Source organism: Thalia democratica, chromosome 2, assembly GCF_965202585.1.
Source record: "Thalia democratica chromosome 2, ktThaDemo2.hap1.1, whole genome shotgun sequence".
NCBI classification, from domain to species: domain Eukaryota; kingdom Metazoa; phylum Chordata; class Thaliacea; order Salpida; family Salpidae; genus Thalia; species Thalia democratica.
This window is the reverse complement of record NC_139166.1, coordinates 74,027,879-74,050,968: the sequence shown is the minus strand read 5'-3', so window position 1 is coordinate 74,050,968 and position 23,090 is coordinate 74,027,879.

Below are 23,090 nucleotides of genomic sequence, written 5' to 3'. Positions count from 1 at the left end.
ACTGCAAAGCTTTTTCACCAAATAGAATAAAGCTGTATCATTGTTGTTGTTTATTGAAGTATAAAAAAGTGCTCAAAAAGTTTGGTCTAAAGATCTGGTATAGAAAAGAACCTTCCGGTTATCGAGTATCAATCAAAATACATCACACTTAGTTTGTAAAAGTTAAAATAGATGTTATTTAGTATGCAAAAAAAACTACACACTCATATTACAAATACTATACCTAAAGCGTTAATACTTTTATACTCTACAGTTTGTCCGAAATACTTTTGATGTAAAACACGATGTTTTTTAATCACGAAAATTAAAAGCAAAAAAACGTACAAAACACGCGTTATAATCTAAAAGCCAAAGTTATTTACAGCCAAATAAAAAGCCTTTGGACAGTAATGAAAACAGATTAATTTTTTTAAACTCAATGAGGCGTAACTTTTTATGCTAATTGAGTATTTAAGTTGCCACAGGTGATTTTTTTGGCAAAGTTTCCATGGAAATATTCTAATTAATTTTGTCGTTTGTTTGAAAACTATTTTTTTTTTATTTTCCCACCCTGATAAAAATTTAGACCGCTTTTTCAAGAATTTCTTTGAATGTTGTGAATGTTTTCTGTTTATATCCATTAGGAGCGACTTAATTAAGTGAAATTCAAACTTTACTTACGTTCGCGACCAGAGTTGTCAGAAAACAGCTCGTTTGGATGTTTTAATCTAATATTTAAGGGAGAATGTCTAATTTCCAAATTTCTTTAAAATTCAAACAAAAAATAAACGCTCTAGTAAACAGCTAAAACTTAAATTTTATTTCTGACAAGTTTGTTCACAAAAATAATAAACTCAATATAAATAAAAATTAGCAAACGTTGTAAGTATATTTTCAAAGTCTAAAACTAAAAATTTACTAAAAACACAAATTTATAAGTTTAAAAGTTTTATTTAGTGCTAGTGATTTGTCTTGTTTAGTCGAAAATTGTTTAAAAGTATAAATGTCATAAATATTTAAAAATTTAAAAGTACATGCATTTTTGTAGTTAACATTTAAATATTTATACCTAAAAAATAATCATACCTATATAACAGATTGTTTTATTGTTTGAAATAAACAAAACAACTTAGTTATACTTTAAACCGAATAAACTTCTAATCAGTGGGTGTATTAAATACTTTAAAGTAGGTTGATGGGTAAGTACAAAATCACAATCAATAATTCTCACAGTGTAATTGTGCAACTCAATAAAACACAGCAAATAAACAAATATATGTTTTCATACAAAAAGACACCCTTGTATATTGTTAGCAAGATTTCTACCAACGTTTAAAATTCAGTCTCGCTTAATTAGATTAATAGAATTTAGAACGTTTAAAAATAAGTATGAACTAGTCAATGTCAGAAAAACTCTTTTAAAATAGTACCTACTAATGTTTTTGTCTAGCGTCGGAATTTTATTAAAAATAAGTATTCAACTGTACTAACTGATTCTTTGTATTTATTTTTTTTTTAAGTAATACTTGTTGCACTATTTTTCATGTTGAAAAAAATCATAAAGCAAATATAAAGATAAGAAAAAGTTAAAAAATACAAAAATAATTTTTTAAAGACTTAAAACGGTAAATAATTTTATTTCTGATCATTTTCTACGAGTGCCAATTAACCAGTAGGAACACTTAGAAACTAGTTGAGCGTTTAAGTATTACGGGTCAAGTTGTTACGTCATCTGAAAGTTTCTAGGTATCAGGTTGCCATCAGTAAAGGGATAACTTATTGTCTCGCATTGCCCCTCATTTGTTTGACTGTTGTGAGGAATTAAATTATATTATGTATTTTGTTCTTTGTATATACTTTTAAAACTTTTAAAACAGATAAGGATTGTAGTTTATAAAACGATAAAAGAAAAACTTTTGGTCTAAAGACTTGGTTTACGAAAGAACCTTTTTTTATCAAGTCATATATTTCAAGCTTTTACAACCTATTATGAGCTAATAAAAACAGTTTTTTTTAATTTAAAGTTTCAAACACCATTAAATAAAACATACGAAAAAATTGGTTAATAAAAGTTACAGAAAATTCATACAACTATAACTAATAAGCTTTAAAAAATATTGCCATCTCATATAGTTTTATTGTTAACTACTTAAATTATTTTACAAAACTAATATTTTTAACTTTGACAGAATTAGAACAGTTTTAGTTGGTTAGCATATTTGTAACAACCGATCTTTATATCACCAATGTAACCCAAAAAGCAATAAAATATAGGAAACACTTTGTTTAAAAGAGAAAGTTTTAATGAAATTAAGATTTAATATTATGATATTTTTAAAAATGATAACATAGCTTTAACTAGAGCATTTCAAAAAAAGTTAGAGAGAGTTGTACTAATAAAAAAAATTTAAAAGTTTTTGATAAAAAAAGTGTGTTTTTTAATTTTGTATGATGCACATTTTAAATAAATTATAGTTAAAGTGTACCAGATGTAAAAAAAAACTTTAAACATTTGTTTTTTTAATTAAATTCTAAAAAAACTTTAACGTTATTTTTTTGCTATTTATTAGAAAATACCCAAAGACCATAAAAATTTTTTGATTTAAAGAGTTATCGCTACCATTTAAATTTTAACTATAGTCGAAAAACATCCGAAATATTTTTTTTTCCTTAATTTGTGTTTTATAAAAACTTAAATGTAATTGTTTCTGGCATTAACATATAGAATATCCAAAAACCATAAAGTTTTTTTGATTTAAATAATGATCACTACCACCGCCGTTACAGTTTTTATTTACAAGCTTTAAAAATATCAAAAGTGTCACATGTTAGTATTTTTTTGTAGTTAGATTAGCTATCAGTTAAAGTTGTATCAACGTTGAGTAGCAAGTTCGACGACAGGTTAGTATAGAGGAAAAAAGAAAAACTGATTTGATGGATTCATTTTTAATTAGTCGTTTGTATTCTGTATTTTTGTACATAAAACATAAAAAGTTTTACTGTAGAAAGACTTTTACTAATATGTTTGTTCTTGATCGGTCATTAACAGGTTAAAAATTTAAATTTAAAACTTAGTTTAAAGGCAGACTAAACTGTCAGATTTAGAGTAGTATATATTTTTTCTTTTAATTTAGTTTTTATTATTAAACCCATAGAAATGATTTTTTTATTTGTTAAGTTTAAAACCGATTTATTAGGTTCAAAAAGCATTACTTAAAATGATTATCTGTTTAGAAAAAAAGAAAACTTTTGTGTTTTTTCTAAATATTTTAATACTATTTCAATTAAAAATAATAGAATAATAAAATAGTAAACATTAAAATTATTTTTCAAACCTAAAAACGAAATTTAAACAAAAAAGTATTTAAAACTGAGTTTATAATAAAACAGAATGTATAAATTAAATATTTATTTATGAATTCAAATAAATTATTATAAAATATAAAGGCTTATTTAAATGCTTCTAGATTTACTTTTGAAGCTAAAAATATTAATATAATGCTTTAATATTTGTAAAATTATTTGTATATTTCGTAATTATTTTTATAATTTTATAAAACTTGTAAAGTGTTACAGTATTCCATCTTATCTTTGAATTAATTTCTTTTTTTTTATGTGCTGCCCAATAATATTTCCACATTTACACGTGTTGTAAAGCAAAATATAAATACTTTTTATAACTAAATTTTATAACAATAGATTAAGATTTAAACTTCTTTTAAATTTGTTACCTGTATGTTACTGCATTCAACTTCAGTGAATGCTTTTGCTAAATTTATTGGAAACGAATCTTTTTTCCGCATATTTTTATATTCCAATTAATTCCCAGTGTTATGTGCTTAGATATACTATGTGCTGCGTTACGTGCTTAATGTTGATATTCCATGTGTATGATTTAGTGGTAAAGTTATAGCTAAGTAGTGAACGAACTCTCATCAAAATAATGAATTTTTTAAGTTGAACATGAAAGCTTAAGAAATTTTTAGTTTTTTCTCTTTGTGCCTTGAATTTAAAACTCTAATTTGATTTAATGAAACAAAATATGCTACTACGAACACATGAATGCTAAACAAAGTAAATGAAAACTATTTGTAGGGTCTGAAATCAAAACACATTTTTGTTGCAGTAAGTGCTAAGTAAGCAACCATGTTGGTTATTATAAGCAATAGTAAACTAACCACGATTAGTTTATTGTGTTAAACTATAATCTATTATAATTTTTAGAATTGCCAAATTACATGAAAAAATATGAGATGAAGTCATAACACGCGTATTGTTTGTATTTAGTGTCGTAAAATCTGATAAATTTTAAGTTTATAACTAATAAAACATATAGTTAAGAGTATTTGATGGTAATTTGTTGGAGTTTTGTAATATAACATTGGGAAATTCATTGGAAGGAAATTTCATCATATTAAAGAATACAAACTTTGCAAGTTGACTTAAAATAATGTTAGTACACACTTTTAAAATTCGTAAATAGAAAAAAAATGTATTTAGATAATTGATATTTTTTGTTTAAACGTTTAAATTCAAATATTTTTTTTTTTCGAATCTTAAGAACTATTTACCAACTAACAATTTTATTGTGTTATTAAAACTTTTAGAAGTTTCAAAAACTTTATTTTGGTCATATAGTGCAGCTATTTATAAAGAGATTAACTGTAAAGAATTTATTACTTAATATAAGTTCTACAAACAATAAACACTTTTCAAAGCTGGGTAGCAATAGTAAATTGCATTGATCTTTACTGGCGCTGTTTTGTCAGTTTTGCTTTTTTTATGTAAAATTTATTAGGCAAATATAATAAAGGCTTGTTTGTTTTACAAATAAAGCAAAAAAAAAACACTATCAACAAAATGCAGCAAAATGACCAAACCCTATTATAAACAAACAGTATCATGTGAAAACCACAAGTAAGTATATTTTTACAAAATACTTTATAAAAAGCATTCAACTACGTCAATCATTTTGTAACATCAATCATCAAACAAAAATCAGTTTTCTTTTTTAAAGATTCATAAGCTTCTTAAAGACTCGTTGCAACTGTCACGTAATTGTTTTAATCTGATATTAAATGATATAGCAATATCAATCTGACTGCAGATATAAAACAAGAACTTCTGCTTTGAATATTCTTAATTCTTTTGTTGTAAGCATTGAAACGGAACTTAGCAGATGTCTCAAATAAAATGTTGAAACCTAGAGATTACTTATAAAAGAAGTTTATAGTTTAACTTTACTTAATTATAGAATGTCACACATAATATTTTCGAAACAGTTTTTGACAATTTAAAAACTTTCAAAAATAATTTATTAAGAAATACAGCAACACAAATAGATTAATTTCATGATAGTGTGGAAAACAAGGAAACATTTTAGAAATCTAAAAATTTAATCTAGGTTTAAGAGTTTAGATTTGTTTAATTTATCTAATTTTGACTGCAAATTTTAAATGTTTTGAAGGCTAGCTTTTTAATTTTATGTTTATAGTTGTACAGGTAAAATAAACTTAAGCACTACAAAAAAAATAATCCTTCAAGTTTACAATAGCGATACAAAAACACAATTAAATACCACTGAAAAAGCTTATATAAAAAAAAGAAAATAAACAAAAATAAGTTATACTGAATATCGTGATGCCGCTGACATTCGATCAAAACTGTAATCTTCGTTTCAATATTTTGATCATGTGTTTATCTTATTGTGACGTAACAATTACAAGATTTAAAAAATTGTTTTTGGTTTTAACATATTTTTAACTTGATTCAATTGGTTAGTTGTGTCTAGTATAATTTAGTGTCAGCTTCATAAATTTTCCTATAATTTTTTTTTCTTAGAATAAGCTGATTCTAAATAACAATTAAAAAAATAATGATAGCAAAAATACAACTTGAATATAAACGATGCAAACAGATTAATAATTTCTGACGTCATTAAGCACGTATTGAAAAATGGCACCTTAATAGTTGCCATGGCGATAGTTACCAAGGAACTGGTCGTTGTTGGGGTTTTGTTGTGAGGGGAAAGCGGTGAAATCGTCTAACCCCATGGAAGTCTGTTGCTGGGTGATTTGAGAGTTGGGGAGGTAGGAAGTTTGAGAAACTGATTGAGGTATCTGTAAAAATTTTGAATAGTTTATTACCATTAATTTCAACTGTATTAATTAGTTACCTTAAAACTTTAAGAAGATTCATCCACTGATTAAAAAGCTTTTAATAAAACACAAATTAAATCAAAAACACTTCAAGGTTGCCCTTCAAATTTTCATACCAATTATTTCAACTAATTTAAAATATAAAGCACTCATATGCTCGTTTCGAACCGTAACTATTTTTTAGCCTGTAATATAAGTTAAAAGTTAAATCCCTAACTGTGGTAATAAATCACAAGTTTTAGAAAAAAATCGCCCGACTGAGATTTTTGAAAGGGTAACAGGTTAAATAAAAAAAATAAAAATAGTTTTTTTTATTTCCACTAAACCAAAAAAACTTATAGTAAATACAGGGTGTGCAACTAACAATAAAAAAATTATGAAACATCGCGAAAGTTTCTAATGAAAATAAATTATTTCTAGTATCTAAATTTTTCAACTAATTGGCCAAGTAAATCGTTTTTGATTATTGCAGAACGCAATCCATTAGCGCAATTAAAAGCATAAATGTTACTTAATAAGTATAGAGTTTATGCGCGTGTTTCTAAAATAATGTGAGAAAATATTGAATATTAATAACCACACATTCTTCAAGTTTCATTTTAAAAGGTCGAAAGATAATGAAGGTCTTTAGTTTAAGAATCAGTTATCAGGATAATTAGGAGTCTAATTGAAAGTTAAAATTATTTGTACCAACTTATGTTGGTAAATTAACCTTGCATTAAACTTCACTTCATGCATTAAAATAACTCTCGTTTTACAAATAACATACCAGAGTTCAAACATTAAAATTTAAAAGCTCTACTTTTTTGTGTATTTAGGAAGTTAAATAAAAAGATATAAAATTGCCTAGACATATTTGTGAAGACTTATTTAAGCAGTTTTAATACCTTTTTATTCAATGAATAATTTGTAGGCTTAATTTTGACCTTGCATATACCCGTCTCAATAAAATTACAAACTAAATTCATGCTGTTATAACCAATTGTGATTGATAGTATACGTGTTTTTAAACTAAAAATCGCCTTAAAGTGATGAATTCAAAACTTAAACTTTACTTAATAAGAAATGCTTAAACTTTGCCTTTAAAGTAATTCTAATTTGACAAGCTTTGTTAAATCATCTAATGAACAGATCTAACATAATCCGGATATGAACGGAAATATATAAAAAATTGTTTGACAAATTTGGCACATTCTTCAAGTTTAATTTTAAAAGGTGAGAGATTTCGAAGATTTTTTATTTAAGAGTCAGTTACCAGGGTAATTAGAAATGTAATTGAAAGTTAAAATTTTTTTTATCAACTGACAGTACTTATTAGTGATTAATCTTGCATTAAACTTAACTTTAGATATTAAATTAACTCACTTTTTACTAAGAACATAAAAGAGTTAAAACGTTAAAATTGAAAAGCTCTAATGTTTTGTGTATCTAGTTAGTTAATTAAACAGATATAAAATTACCTAGATATATTTGTAAAATCTTTTTTTTAGACAACTTTAATACCTTTTGACTCAATAGATAATTTTTAGGCTTAATTTTGACCTTGCAGATATCCGTCTCAATAAAACTGCAAATTGAATTTTTGCTATTATAACCAATTGTGATTGATAGTATACGTATTTTTAAACTAAAAATCGCCTTAAAATGATAAATTTTAAACTTAAACTTTACTTAATGAGAAAGGCTTAAACTTTGACTTTAAAATAATTCTAATATGAAAAGCTTTTTCAACGGCCATCAGTCTAAACACATCTGACATAATCCGGATATGAACGGAAGTAAAAACAATGTTTTAGTTTGACAAATAGGAATCTGGCAAAAATTAAAAAAAGCTACCCACAATACGACCTTTAAGGAAAGATACTATGACGTACGATTATGTTGAACTGTCAAGAAGAAAACCCCTCCATAATATTTACTTCGATTTGAATAACCTCCTCTTTTATGCCACCCACATAGCTTTTGGTTCTAAAGTTTATAACTTTTATTCAACGTTTGTCTTTTAGTTTTACTACAACAAAGTCCGACAAAAAATAACAGTTAATCGAAGTTGAACGATGCAGATATTTTCAGAAAAATAGAGAATGATGTTAATAAACCAAGCTCGTTGACTTGCTTGTTTGTAGCTCTTTAGTTGAACAGTTTTTAGACAAAACAATTAATTTAACTTACAAGATGTAGTGTGGATTAGCTTCTTAAGTCATCTAATAATTTTTTTTGATCATTTTTGAACTAACGTTAAACAATGACTGATAAAATTATAATAAAACTAAAACACTTTATTAGAGAAAGCGCTTACTTAATATTATATAAGATATTTCATACATGTAAAAATGCTTTGTTATTTAAATTTTATTTGTTTGTTTTTTATTAGAAGTTTCAAAATAGTTATTGAATAAATTTTTTTGTTTGAAATTAAAGATTTGATTGACAACTCTGCTTGTTAATGGTTTTCAGACTGAAAAATGCAAAAGTAAGTTAAGTTGATCGTATAAAACTTGAATAACAGCTTTTTTTTACCTTAAGATCAAAATACATTTTAAAAATACAAACGAGTTATTAACAATCCATAAACAGCAATTAATAATTTCGACTTCTTTGTGATTGACAAGACTAGATAATATGAAAAGTTTTAGCAATATTCTCAACACAAGACTTACTTTTAAAGCTAAAAACTAATAAAAAGGCATTGAATTTTGTGATATATATGAAATAATGTTCTTTTGATTGTTTTTAAAAAAAAAAAATTGTTTAAAACATTACCTAGTAACTTGAACTTTTTTTCTGTTTTCTGAAAGTATGCTGTAGCAAAAAGAATTCTTTTTATATTACAATAACGTTGATTTTAAACTACCTAATAAGCATTAAATTTTAGTGAAATGAAAAAATACAACTTTTGAAACTTATAATACGTAAATTACTTAAGATTACAATATTAATAATTGAGATAAACAAGAGCAATTAGTACCCAAAAAGTACAATTAAACGTTAATTAAGTTATAGTAACTTTTTTACCAATTTAAATAAATAAGTAACTATATAAAGCGCAATTAACCTAACACTCAAATTTACAGGTGCTTACAAAAACTCAAAGTAAACATTCTTACACATTAAATGCTCATTTAAGAAGTTATGACTAGTCTAGACAATATGTTAAATTCAAAACTTAATAAATATTCCACTTAAATTATACACGCATCTTGTACTAATTAACGACTTTTTAATTGAGCTTTAAAACTATTTCTAAGTTTTAATGATTAATTTTGCGTGATATTTAATATTTTTTTAGTCAGAAGTTTAAAATTACACTCTTGATATTCAGATGGCGACAAAATATCAAGATTACAATTTTTACAGAGCCATTAACTCTTTAGATACTATACATAAAAATAAAATGGATAAATAAATTTAAATCTGTGCAATGAGTTTAAAGTCAAAACTAGAAGTTAAATCAGTGAAGAATTTGAGATTAAAAAATATCTGAATTAATTTCCAATTTTTGTATGACCTAGTTACAAAATAAACAACAAATAGTAAATCAAAATCTGACAACTTTGTTAATTGTTAAAAAATCATTGTAACTCTTAACATAACAATAGATAGCACTGTTCATCTATATTATACGGTAAAAAAAATAAAAAATATTTTTTTTTTACTATATCATAAAATCTTATTTCGAAAGTTGTAGACGGCAGTACTTTAATCTAAAATGTTTTGTTTTAAAAATAAAAGTAAGATAAGAATGTATTACAAAATCTTAAACCATAATTAATATATAAATTATTTATTAGCTTCTATAATTAAACAACTCGGACTTATATACATAATAATAACATGATTATCACAAACAGCTATAAGTTTAAAGTTAACTTTGATAAATTAAAATTAAAGTTATATTTTTCCAAACCTTCTCTTCTGGCTTTATCATCAAACTATGATAATTCGGCTGATCGATAACATTTTATTATTTACTTCAGTTTCTATCTAAAAATAAAAGTATTTTATTTCCTATTAAAGTGTTGAACATAACACAACAAAGTAAAAATAGAGGTCAATTAGTTTATGTCATTGATATAAAACCATTAATTTTAACAACTACTTAAAATTTAGTACGAATCGTTTTTATTTTAAAGATTTGGTAGAAAGTACAAGAACTACCAACTTAATCTTATGTTTAACTTACTTTTTATTTTTAACAACTCACTTTTTTATTGATTTCTTTTCAAATTTTCATCACTTAGCGCGATGTCACCATCTTTCTTGTCAATATGAAGCGTGACGAAAACATCGTGACATCATAACAACCGAAAATCCACAATGCGCAACATTATTTGAGTTGCTATTAAAGATTTTATTCATCATTTCTAATCGGAATTTTACAATCAAAAAGAACTTGCTTTCAAAAATGCTTAAAATAAAAAAAAACATAGAATTAGTCAAATCAAAATTGTTCTGATATTGACGAAGTTAAGTCTGTGTAAAAACAACTAAACAAAAAAAATATTTTTTGCAAACAGCTATATAGGACAAACTTCTAGGCATTTAGAAACAAGAATAAAAGAGCACGTACCTAAGTGCGTGAAAGACCATATCAAAAATCAACCGAAGAAAATGAGTAATGCAACCTTAAACGCAACAAAAAGATCATCAATTTCAGAGCACTTAGTAAAAAATCCTAAATGTGGTAATAATTACAGTGAGACAAAGTTCAAAGTTTTAAGAAGTTGCACGAACATTTTTGATTTAATTAAAATAGAAGCTATTTATATTCACTTAAACAAGCCAGAATTATGCAAACAAAGAGAATTTAATTACTCATTATCCTTGTTTAAATTAGACTAATTTTGTTTTGTTTTAAATTGTTACAGTTAATTACGTTTTCCTTGTTGTTTTTAATTTTTTTTGTTATAGTTTAGGGTTTTTTTTGCTAATTGATTGATAATTTCTCATATAATTAAAAAGGCTATATAAGTTTAAAATTTGTTTTACCTTGTTACAATTGTAATCACACTGAAGAAAATTGTAGAAATATATATGTGTTGTTGAAAAAGACTTGTTTTATGTATAAAAAATTAAAATTAGCAGACATATGTTTAAAATTTTAAAAAAAAATATTACAACGTCACCAAATGTTTGAACTTTAAAGATGATTTAAGTTAACAACTAACTTATATTCTAATTGAGCTTACAAAAAGTTTATGTAAAACATTTTGTTTTAGTATATCGGCCTTTAAAACATAGCAGACATCGGAAATTGGCAATAAATAAATAAGAAAAAAAAGCGGTTTCTTGTTAGGGTAATACCGGTCTAAAATAATCTCACAAAAACAAATTAGCACAATCGATTTGCTTGTTGACATCAACATTTTAATAGCTTAGTACGTGTTTATGACTCCGTAATACAAACATTTTTTTTTTCTAAATTACTTAATCAAACGTCTCACAAACCCGGCGTCTTGAGTTTAAATAGATTTGCTTTGAAGAAGATTAATATTTTGAAGATTTAATGAAATATTGCATGTCATTGTAATAAATCAAATTAGTTTTGAGATGATAGGTTAATTAACAGCTATTGTAAACATTTATTTAATTTTGAAATTTTCATCTGTATAAGTTTGCTTAAAAAGAACTATGACAAATGAACTTGTTTTTTTAATTATAACAATACATCTGTAACTAAATGTTTTCAAAAAATAGTAATCTTGTTTTGTTCTTTAAGTTTTATTTAAATCAACTTAAATAATATAGTTGATCTTTTTTTCAAAAACGATTTGTATTTATTACATAAAGGTCACGTCATACTTAATTTTTAAAAAGAATAACTAAATGTTTACGCATTTTAATAGAGCTATATGATATTTGCAAGCCAATTATACATGTAAAGGTCAGTTTAAAACAACTGAATTATTTACAAACTTGAAACAAGCCAATATTTTCCGTGAAAAGGGGTTTTTGGAAAGCTACCAACATTTATTATAATTGTTTTTAGTTTTGTAAAAAGTAAGCAAACTAAAATGTTTTTTACGTAACTTGGCTTAAAGTTATTAACTCTATTTAAAAACTTAACTCTCCATTTTTAATAATTTTAAAACAGGAACAAAGCTTGACTGTAAACAAAAACTTTGCTTTGCAACTTTTGTTTGTTTATGTTTATTAACACTAATAAAACATAATTTAAAAAAGTTTGGCTTTTTTTCTCTTTGTATCTAATTTGTCTATAATTACTATTATTTACTCTGTTGCTAGTGTTTCAGCAGTTATCTTGTGTTAATTTTTATTTTTCAGCTTAATGTCTTATTCAAAGTTCTATATTTAACAAAATTACTAACAAAAATGTTTAACATTATAAAATGGTTGTACATAACAATTAAAGTCACTTATAGAACAAGTAGATTTGTAAAGTAACAAAAAATTTACAAATTAGCAAAAAAAAAAACGTATTTTCAACAAAAAAAACTTCTTTCGATTTCTAGGAAACGTATTAACTACAAATCAATATAAACTTTTGTTTTATTAACAATGTTTTGTATGAAGTTTTACGGTAAATACAATAACATTACTTTAGGTAATACTACCTATTATTTACTACCTACTCTTAAAACAAGGCTAAATAAAACAAAGTATTAGTAATTGAAAAAAAAATTGTATAACATTATTCACATATAATTTAGAATTTTTTTTTTTTTTTTAATTTGAGCTTAGTAAAAAACGATAACAAAACTCATATTTCGTACTGTTTGGACCTATTCCGGAATTAGGAATTCTAATTAAGGCTAAACAGTACAAAATATTAACAGTTTGAAAAAAAAAGTGTTGTACAGTGTTTATTTACTAACGAATATGAATATTATAAGAAAAAAAATAATTTTGTTTTGAACTTAGAGCTAAGTAAAAATTGATAAAAAAAATCATTTTTTCTAAGGGGCCCAACACTAAAAGTCAAGCCCCAATCCAATGGATTTTTTTTTGTATATTAAAGACAAAGAACTGCTCTCTAAAATAAAAATAAAAGTTTTTATCTAGCTATTAAGATAAGAAAAATAATTTGGTCTAAAGTTTGACAAATTCTTAAAAAACGTTATCAAGCTAACTTAACACTCGTATAAAATTCAAACTAAAAGTCTTACACTAATTACAACGATATTAATTAACTTAAACAATATGAGTTGTACTTCATAAGCTACAACTTATTAAAAACTACTTAGTAGTTTTTGTTAAAAGCTTTAATTTAAAGCAGTTTACCTATTTAACAACGTCTAATTAAAAGAAAAATAAAGTCGTGTTTTATGTTCAAAGGTTTATAATTCAATAAAGTTTACTTTTGTATAATTTTTTGAATAAACAAGCATTTTGATAAATTGATTGCTTTTCATTATTTTTTCTGGTTTTCTTTGTGAACTAGTACACAAAATCTAAAACTTGCAAGTTATATTAAAAGGTTATATTATAGAAACTTTTTTTTAAATCAACTCAATCTGCTTCTACAGATCAGTATGTTTAAAGTTTTGGATAGTTTAAGAACTTTACTCGTTAAACTTTTATACAGCACGAGTTTGCCACAAATCTTTATAGTTTTGGTTATAAAAATAATTTAGCTAATAACAAATGTTTAATAAATCAAACCAAATATTTAAATGATAAAAAAGTATTTGTAAAAGCTCATAAAAAACTTTATAAGCATGTGGTGTACGAGTCGGTAACTGAAAGGCTCCTTTGTACACCAGGTCCTTATACCAAACTTTCTGAGCACTTTGTTTTTATCTTTCAATAAAAAATACAAATTTATAACTTTTACAATCAAGATGTGTAACTTTTAAGCTTAAGTTTATGATATTGTGAAACAAGGTATAAAAACAATAAAATTTTACAATGACACCTTTTTGATACAATTGATACAATTACTCATGCCAAAACTAAATCGACTGCTAACTAATTAGTTAAGCACTTTAACTGCAATCATTAAAAATGATGTTACTTCAAGCAAAACGGAAGAAAGAAAACTTTCGATTTTTCTACTCGCAAAAAGCGCAATATTTCAATGTAAATACTTTTTTCTCTCCTTTTTCTTAAGACTCTCGCATCATCAATTAAAACTGAACTCGTTTACGTTTGACGGGGTTTCATCTCCGTTGCCAAGGCGACTCTCCGCAAACCGAACAACGATTAAAATCTCCCATGACTGTCGCCGTTGCGTGATGCCAGTATTTTATGACGTAATAATTACGTGAAGTTGCAAATACTTATCTCATTCACACTACCGTATATTAACGTTTAATGACGTCATAATGTATCTTACCTGATATTGGTCGTCAATTATCGCCGATGACGTCATGACAACAGGGACGTCTACCGATGATGACGTCACCAAAGTCGTTTAATAGCGAATTAACGTTTAGGGATCGTTTCTGGTGTTTTGGGCTGCCCTGACAGTCTGGGCTTGCAAACTTGTTGGGTTTGTTGCTGAGAGGCATTTAAGGGGACAAACTGAAACCTGTACAGAAAAAATACTTCTCTATACAAAAATAACAACAACTCTAAACAGAGTCTCAATATTTTTTTTTTTCAATTTTAGTAAATAATATACTTTTTTTAATCTTTATGTGACTGGGCAATATTCCCTGGTAGGAATTCAAAACTTCCTGGTTGTCTACGAACTGCTGTTGTGACGTCATAATACTTTCTTTTGTGTGCGTGGTGTTGGCGTGTAAGTTCTCGTACTCGCTTCCCTGTTTCAAAAAAGGGGCTTCCCCTACAACATGCTGCCCGTGGTTTGCGAAGTAGTACAAATTGTTGCCATGGAAATACTGTTGCTCCAAAGTGTTGTTCAACTTTGTATCTGTTTTCAGTTAAAGAATTTTTCTAATAAAATAATCTTACGCTTGTAAGTATCAATATATTTTATAAGCTGTTTATAATTTACAATACTTACGGTGTTACCTAAACAAATAGAAATGCTTTGACTGTTTGAGTATTTTTTAAAGAACTTTTAAAGGCACATTTGTATTGTACAAATAAAAATCTAATAAAGTTTTTTTTTTTCAATTAAATAATAACGCTATAGTGTTGCATTGAACTATTTTAAAATGACCAATTTAAATAAAAAAACACTTTAAAAAACAAATAAAGAGTATGCTCTCACAACACGTTATAACATGTTTATAAGCATTCTAAACTGCACTGTTTGTAACCATTATAAACTGTTATATGTGTAAACAAACAAAATGAAAGATGATAAAATCACTCATTACAATGCAGACGCTTGTGTAATTGTGATAAAATAACTTTCAAGTACTAACAAACAAAACAAACATAAAAATAAAACTTTTACATTAAAATAGAGCAGCTACTTTAAAGTAAATTTTTTTGGGAAATTTTATCAAATGAATGGTGTTTATAAACCTCACTTTCGCTTGAGTTCATTGTTTTCTATTTGACCGTGAAAGCTTACAATTAGATATATGAGTTGTTTAGCGTAATTTACGTGCAAATTAAAAGATATATTCAGTGTTTGGAAAGAAACGTGCTTTCTACTACTTTCAATATAAACATATTCATTTGTGTTAATATTTTTCCTTCTCTATAACTTTAGGTATTTTATTAATATTTTTACACTTTATACTTCTACTTACTCTAAAATGAAATAAAAAGTAAACTATGTTATATCTTACATCTAGCATCCAGAACTTTGTCAAAGTGTGACAGTTATGATTTAGTATTACTGTGTAATAGTACTAATAGTTTAAACTCTTACTATTTTGTGTTTTTTATTAGTCATTTATTTTCATTATTTAACTATGTTTTAATCCTAGTGTCTTGCTATTGTTATAAACATCTGCTAAATTAAATTTCATACAGTTTACTTTGGGAAACTTAACAACTTGAAACTTCCTAGAAAACTAATTATTCACATCTATCCAACTATACAATTGTCGAAAACTCTTAGAAGTCAACTCAAATTTTCAACGTTGTATCGTAATGACTAGTAATTACATTTTAAGAATCTTAAAAAGACCAGTTGAAACTGATTGAAATATCTCAATTATTATTATGATATTTTTAATGAAGTGGTTCTACTACAAGTGCCATGCGTATTGCCAACAATTTCAAAGTGGACCAGGTATTGACCATCCCAACTTGTTTGTCAAATTAAATTCAAGAAAACTGCTTATTTTTGATGATGTAACAACTAATGATGTCATTGCAGATGTTTAAAGGTGAATTTAAGGTCACTTAAAATAATCAAAAGTTGTTTCCGCAAAAAAAAAAAAAACATTTTGAAAAACTTTTTTGATTTTTTTTGTATATTAATCTAACCCTTTATAAGATGGTTAAAATTTAATAAATTGGTTACATAAAGAAAAATATCAACTTTTTTTCATTTTTGCAGAAATGCAGATTTCGAAAACGAAAGTTAAATAAATAAAAACAATCTATTTTTACAGTTTAATGTTAATAAAATTAAAAACATACTGCAAAACTCTTTTTAATTTCCATTTAAAAATGTACAACTTAAAAAAATCGATCACAGTTTCGAAATAACCTAAGCTTTTAATATGATAAATAACATCATTTTAACACAGAAACTATTTTCTTTGACTAAAAAAACTATAGCAGTAATGATTTTACTTATAATCAATGATACCTTGTTCTATATTACTATAGAAATATATTTCAAATATTTTTTCTTACCTTTATCACGATTTGTATTGATGTCGTTTATTTTATCAATATTTGTATCTTTAGTAGCATTCAGCATTGAATTCAATTCGTTTACAACCGAGTTCATTGTTAATAAGTTACTAAATGTCTCTGTAGGTAAATTTATTTTGAAATACTTTTATTTTCGTTCATCTTTTAGATCAAAGTTGTTTGTTATATCAAATTTATTAAATTCAATTGGCAACAAATCACTTTAACCGTCTAAGCAAAAACTACTTTAAACAACATTTTTGAACTATATAACAAAAGTTTCAAAGGCTCATAAGTGTTTTAAACTACAAACCAATATGAGAAACAAAAAAAATCAAAGCTTTTTGTTTCACAAGCAATTTAAAGTATAAAAACTTTACTTTGAAAAGATAATAACTAAAGTGTCTTATAAAGGTTAATGTTTGATTAACAAGTAGTTTTTAACAAAATGTTTTTTGTTCGCGGGATTTCGATAAACTATTTCATATTGTTGTGCAGTTTTAATATATTTTAAAGTTGCAAACTTAAATATGGGTTTTTTAAACAACGTTCATTTAAGAAATAAAAGTTTTGTTTTAATTTAAATACTTTGCATAAAATACCATCAAGTTTCAACTCAACAGAGGAAGTTTTTACTTTTTACCTGTGTGAGTTCGACCCCTTATTTCCGCTATCAATTACAATGCAAACTAAATTTTGGAACATTTGCTGTTCTAAAATTGCACTTGTTTTGACCGTGAACCTTTTTTCTTTTCAAGTGATTTCTGTATGATGTTATTGAAATCTGATTGTGCTTTTGTTTTGTCATTTAAAACTACAATAAAGACGATCACGACAATTATTTAAGAACTTTTTTACTACTAATAATTCGACTATGAATACGAATTTTAGGTTGTCATAAATTATCAAAGCTTTTATTTTTCTAAGCTTTTATTATGGGTTGCTTTAAAAACTGTGTGTTTAAAGATACTTTGACTATTATTTTTTTAGATTTTCTAAACATGCTGGTAAACTGTTTTAGGGAATAAATAAGCATTTGCTCTTTAGATAGAGAAAAAGTGCAATCTAGATATAAAACTTATTAAATAATTAGTTTTGAATGTACACTAATCACAAAAGTTACACTAATGTAAAAAATAAACAGCTTTGTTTAAACAACAGATTTCTATAAAAAGAACACATAGCAGTTTATTTAACAACATCATGCACAATGTACCTTCAATGTCGGCTGCCGCATTAAAAATTTGCACCCTGCTAAGTAAATAAACTCAACAATCAGTTATTACAGCTGTCATCACGCGCCATTTTGTAAAAAGAACATTTTTATCGCGAATTTGCTTACTTGTTTTATATTTTGTACTAACGACGCACACAATCAAAAGAATAGATATTTTAATAAAAGTTATTGTTTTTTTTTCTGTTTTTTCGGGATAAACAATTTCGAAAACATTTTTTGCTTAATACTTAGTAAACCTAATTACTTTACCATTAAACTACGGATAGTGTGTCCTATCAGCATTCTTAAACATTTCTTAAGTATTTTAACAACTATAATTCAATAGTTGTACTTTAAGTTATAAAGCCTCGATAATTTAAAAACTCTTTTTAATAGTTTATTTAATAAAATTAATTTGATAATTTTTTGTTACTTTCCACGACTTTTAAATAGTTAATATTAATTTCATATAGTATATTTTAGATAAATTTGATAAACGTTTCATATCAATCTAGCTTATAGTTACTCCTATTTAAGTTATGATTTTTAAATCAAAATCTTCAAAAGCTTTAAATCAACTTTATTCAAATTACCAACTCAGACGTATAAAAAAAAATTTAATAAAAAAATACACTATGTTTGTGTCTGTCTAAATAAAAATCAAATTTTCAAAAACTTTTATATTTCCTGCATTTTATCTACTCCTTTCTATTCACCCACCGGAGCATATCGAATATTGTCGTTATTTCAACCCTGATCACTTTCGTATTTAAAATAGTGACCACTTTTGTCGCCAAAGAGAACAAATTATCACGTCATATTGTCGCGAGAGTGGACATTTTGTAAAAAAAAATCTTTTTTTATTGAAACTTTTATTGACATGACTTCAAAAAAATATGTTTTTTAGTGTATATTTTCGATATCAATAGTTTTTAATTAACTTAGTTTTTGTTAATTGCACGTGTGTAATTTATATATATAACGATGTACAAATTTAAAAATAAGTATGCAGTTAAGACAATAACTTTTGTATAAGCTTAAAAATCAGAGAACCAATAACACAGTTTTTATTTCTATTGTATTTTTTATTTCTTCAACTGTTCAATAAGGTCTGCTAGTAGCTTTGTAGTAATATTTAAGTAAACCTATTTTAATATAGTTTTTTGAGAGTTATTTTGAAATATAATTAGTTTGGCATAAAACGTAAAAAAAGTTTAAGTTGTTAGTAAAACTTTCGTCATAACTACTACTTTTAAATATAAATTAATATACAAAAAATATTTATCAAAAGTCTCTCCTAATTTTCTGAAAAGTTTGTGATATAAAATATGTTTAAACACTTTTTTTGGTAAATATGTGTGTAATTCTTTTGTGTACTCTTTCACATTGTAAAGTTTATATTTTTTACTATGTAAACGTATCAAGAATTTTATTTTCATACTCAATAGCCGTTTATAAAAACAATAAATTTTACTACGAAAACGTGAATGCTAAACAACCTAACTGAAAATTGTTTATAGGCAGTGTTTGAAATCATAACACATTTTGGTTTTAGTAAGTGCTAAGTAAGCAATCATTTTGGTTTTTATAAGCAATACAAATATGATCACAGACTTATTATTAGAGTAGATAATAATCTATCGACGTTTCTGACATGTAACAAAAATAACAAGATAAATTTTTAAGCAAAAAAAAACAAAGTCTTACAAAAGCTTTAAAGTTATATACTTAAAATAAGTGAAACGATTTCTAAGTAAAAATATTATAAAGCTATTTTTTAGGGCTTACATAAATAAAATTATTTTGTTTTTCACACGTTTGAAAGATATACCTTTTTATTTTTAATACTAGAAACTAAACTTTAGTTTTATGGACAAATAACAATTTTTAAGTATGCTAATTTACACCTAAATTTTAATGATGCATGTAATCTGTTTTAAAATGAGAACATTTTAGTGGTAAGTCAATTACTTCACATAGAAATTTACTTCTTAACTTTAACAGACAAACATTTTTATTTAGTTTTAGTTTAAAATGAAATACCTGAAAAAAATTGTATGTCTTATTTTCTTCATTAAATATAATCTAAGCGATGTAAAATAATATTAAGTGGTTTCGTACTCGCATATTAAAATTAAGTTTTAAGAAGTTCAAAATTAAATAGATTTTGTTATTAAAAAACTTAATTTTTTACGTGTAATAGAAATTTCAAACTGTTTTTGTTTATTAAGGTTACTAATAACTAACACTTTACATAAATTTAAATTAAAAAATTGTAAACCTTACGAATACTTACAACAATATTCAAATTAAACTAGTAATAAAATATTTAGATTACAAAAACTTTGACCACGCCAACTTCGGAATGCACCATAAAAATTTAAATTATTTTTTAGTTTTCATGACGACGCCTGTCAACGAGATGCTTCGATAATCCGTCGCCCCCTATCAAGTATCGGCTCCTCACTAATTACCCCTTAAATCTACCCCATATTTTCAGTTTTTACTTGACATTTTGTTCTACCTTAAAAAATTAAATGTCGTGATTCAAATGATATGTATATATTTTTTGAATACATCAATAATATGTTTAGTGATTTTTATTCAGTTGTAATTAAAACCAGTGTTAAATTTTTTTAACACATTTTAAAAAAGTATTACGAGTAAAATTAATCATCATTGAAATCTGTTTTCAAAAAATAAACAACAAACAACAACAAAAAAAAGAAACCGAGAACCATATTTTAAACGCACTTTCCCGAACATGTATGTTTTTGATATACACTTTTTTACTAATTCAAAACATCGCATAAACATTCATTTACGTGGTTTGGTAGGAGAAGAACAACAACAAAAAATTAACCTGAGAAACCACAACTAACCACCTGCTAACTTGCATCAGTCAATATAGTATCACTCAAATGACAACCGGTTTACAAATGTGTCACATTCGTCAATTTTGACACTTCCTACGAACTTATAACTTTTTCAGCCGGCTAATTTTAATGAGGAAAAATTATTTTCCCTGACAGTGAAAAATATAAACGTTTGTTTGCATCAAGAAATTGATTTTTTACATACAGCAATAGAAATAAATACCGCAAAGCAGTGACAATAAGTAGAAACCTTTCTGTAATAAACAAAGAAAAAGGACATCCACATAAAGAAACATTAATTTATTTTTATCAGACAGGGGTGCAAAAATTTTTTTGTCGATCAGATTATCTTATATCGCTATTGTTACGTCATAATAGGAAATACACTGACATCACAAAGACCAATGAAAGGCAAACTCACGTGATCATTCCATTATGACCTAACAGTAATCTAACAAAAATCAAAACACAAACAGAGTATGATTAAAAAAAAAGTAAATTGTAAAAACCTTTTAAAGTTGTCTAAAGAATAAAAATTAGTTGTTGATTCAATCTTATTTTTTGTTCATAAAAATTAAAAACAATAACTTTACGAATAAGCGGTTTGTAACTTTAAAGCTGAAAAACTCACAACTAAATCACAGCAATAAAAGCAGATTAATTTTATCAGAACCAATGAGGCGTGAATTGTTCACGCTAATTGAACTTTCAAGCTGCCAATTGATTTTGTTGCTATAGTTGTCATGGAGATAATCTAACTAGTTGGTAATTGGTTTGAAATCTATTTATTTTTAGCCTTCTTACGCTGATACAGCTTGGATCGGTTTTTAAACTTTTTTTTTATGTTCTGTTTTTTTTTTCGTTTATTTTCATTTCAAGTGACTTATTTGTGTTTTAGCTTGAAATTTAACCTAGCTCACGACTAGTATAAACTCACTTGATTGCGGAAAAATATTATGACCGATTTTCTAAGTATATTATCAGTTTATACAAAACTATTTCTTAAAAACTTATAAAAAATTAAAGGTATACAAATTTGTTAAAAGTGTTAAAGGTTTTCTTCTTAATTAGGTTAAACATGAAAAAAAAAACATACATTTTATAGAAAAGTCAAAAGAGCAAACAAAGACATGCAGTAACCATTAGTTTTTCATACCTCCAAAAGTATTTAAATCTTGTAATTTTTTTTAATTCTAGAGGACAAAAATAAAACCTTGTATATAAGATCGAATAAACTTCTAATCAACCGGATACATTTACAGTAAACCATCAGAAAACAATTATGTGGCTAGCTTAATTAAGTTTTGTACACAATTTAATCTTTCTTAAATATTTAGTAATTCAACAGATAAACACAAAACTCAGTGAACAATATAAATAGTATAATCAATAAAATCAAGAAGTACAGTTTTCCCAGGGGCGAATAAACAAATATCTGTTTTCACGATAAGCGGGATCCTTGTATTATTCGGCATGACTTCTTTAAACGTTAAAACTGCAGTCTACTTAATTAGATTAGATTAATTTAATCTAATGAGTTTGAAATTTATTATAAACCCACTTTCGGTAAAATTCTTTGAAAGTTAAATTTACTCATGTTGTTACTTAGTGTAAGAATTAAAGTAAATTTTACAAACAAACATTTATATTATAAACTGAACTTACGAGCGTTAGCTTAGCTCGATTAGCATTTTTTGCAATTTTAAAGTGTGTTCAAACTTTAGATCCAACTATTATCATTATCTTTAAAGCTAACTAAATGTCTTTTTTATTATAAAGAACACTCTTTTGCCTTTAACTTAGAAAAAAAATCCATTGGATTGGGGTTTTAATTTTTGAGTGAGGCCCCTTGGAAAAAAATCTATTTTTTGGGAATTTTTACTCTCTAGGATGTTTTTGCCGAAAAATATATTTTTTTTTTAGTATTCGTACTTAGATGTGTTCTTAATGGTCGTTTTTTTTTAGTTTCTAATATTTTAACAGTATATATTAATATACCCAGTTTTAAATTTCAAAAACCTTCATTTTTCTAACGATCACTGTAGCAAAATCTAAAAAAAAAAATTTTAACTTATTTTAATACACTTATTTATGACTTTTTTAACTGGTACATGCTTTTTTTTATCTAAACTGTTTATATATAAGACATGACCCATGTACGTTATACTAAAA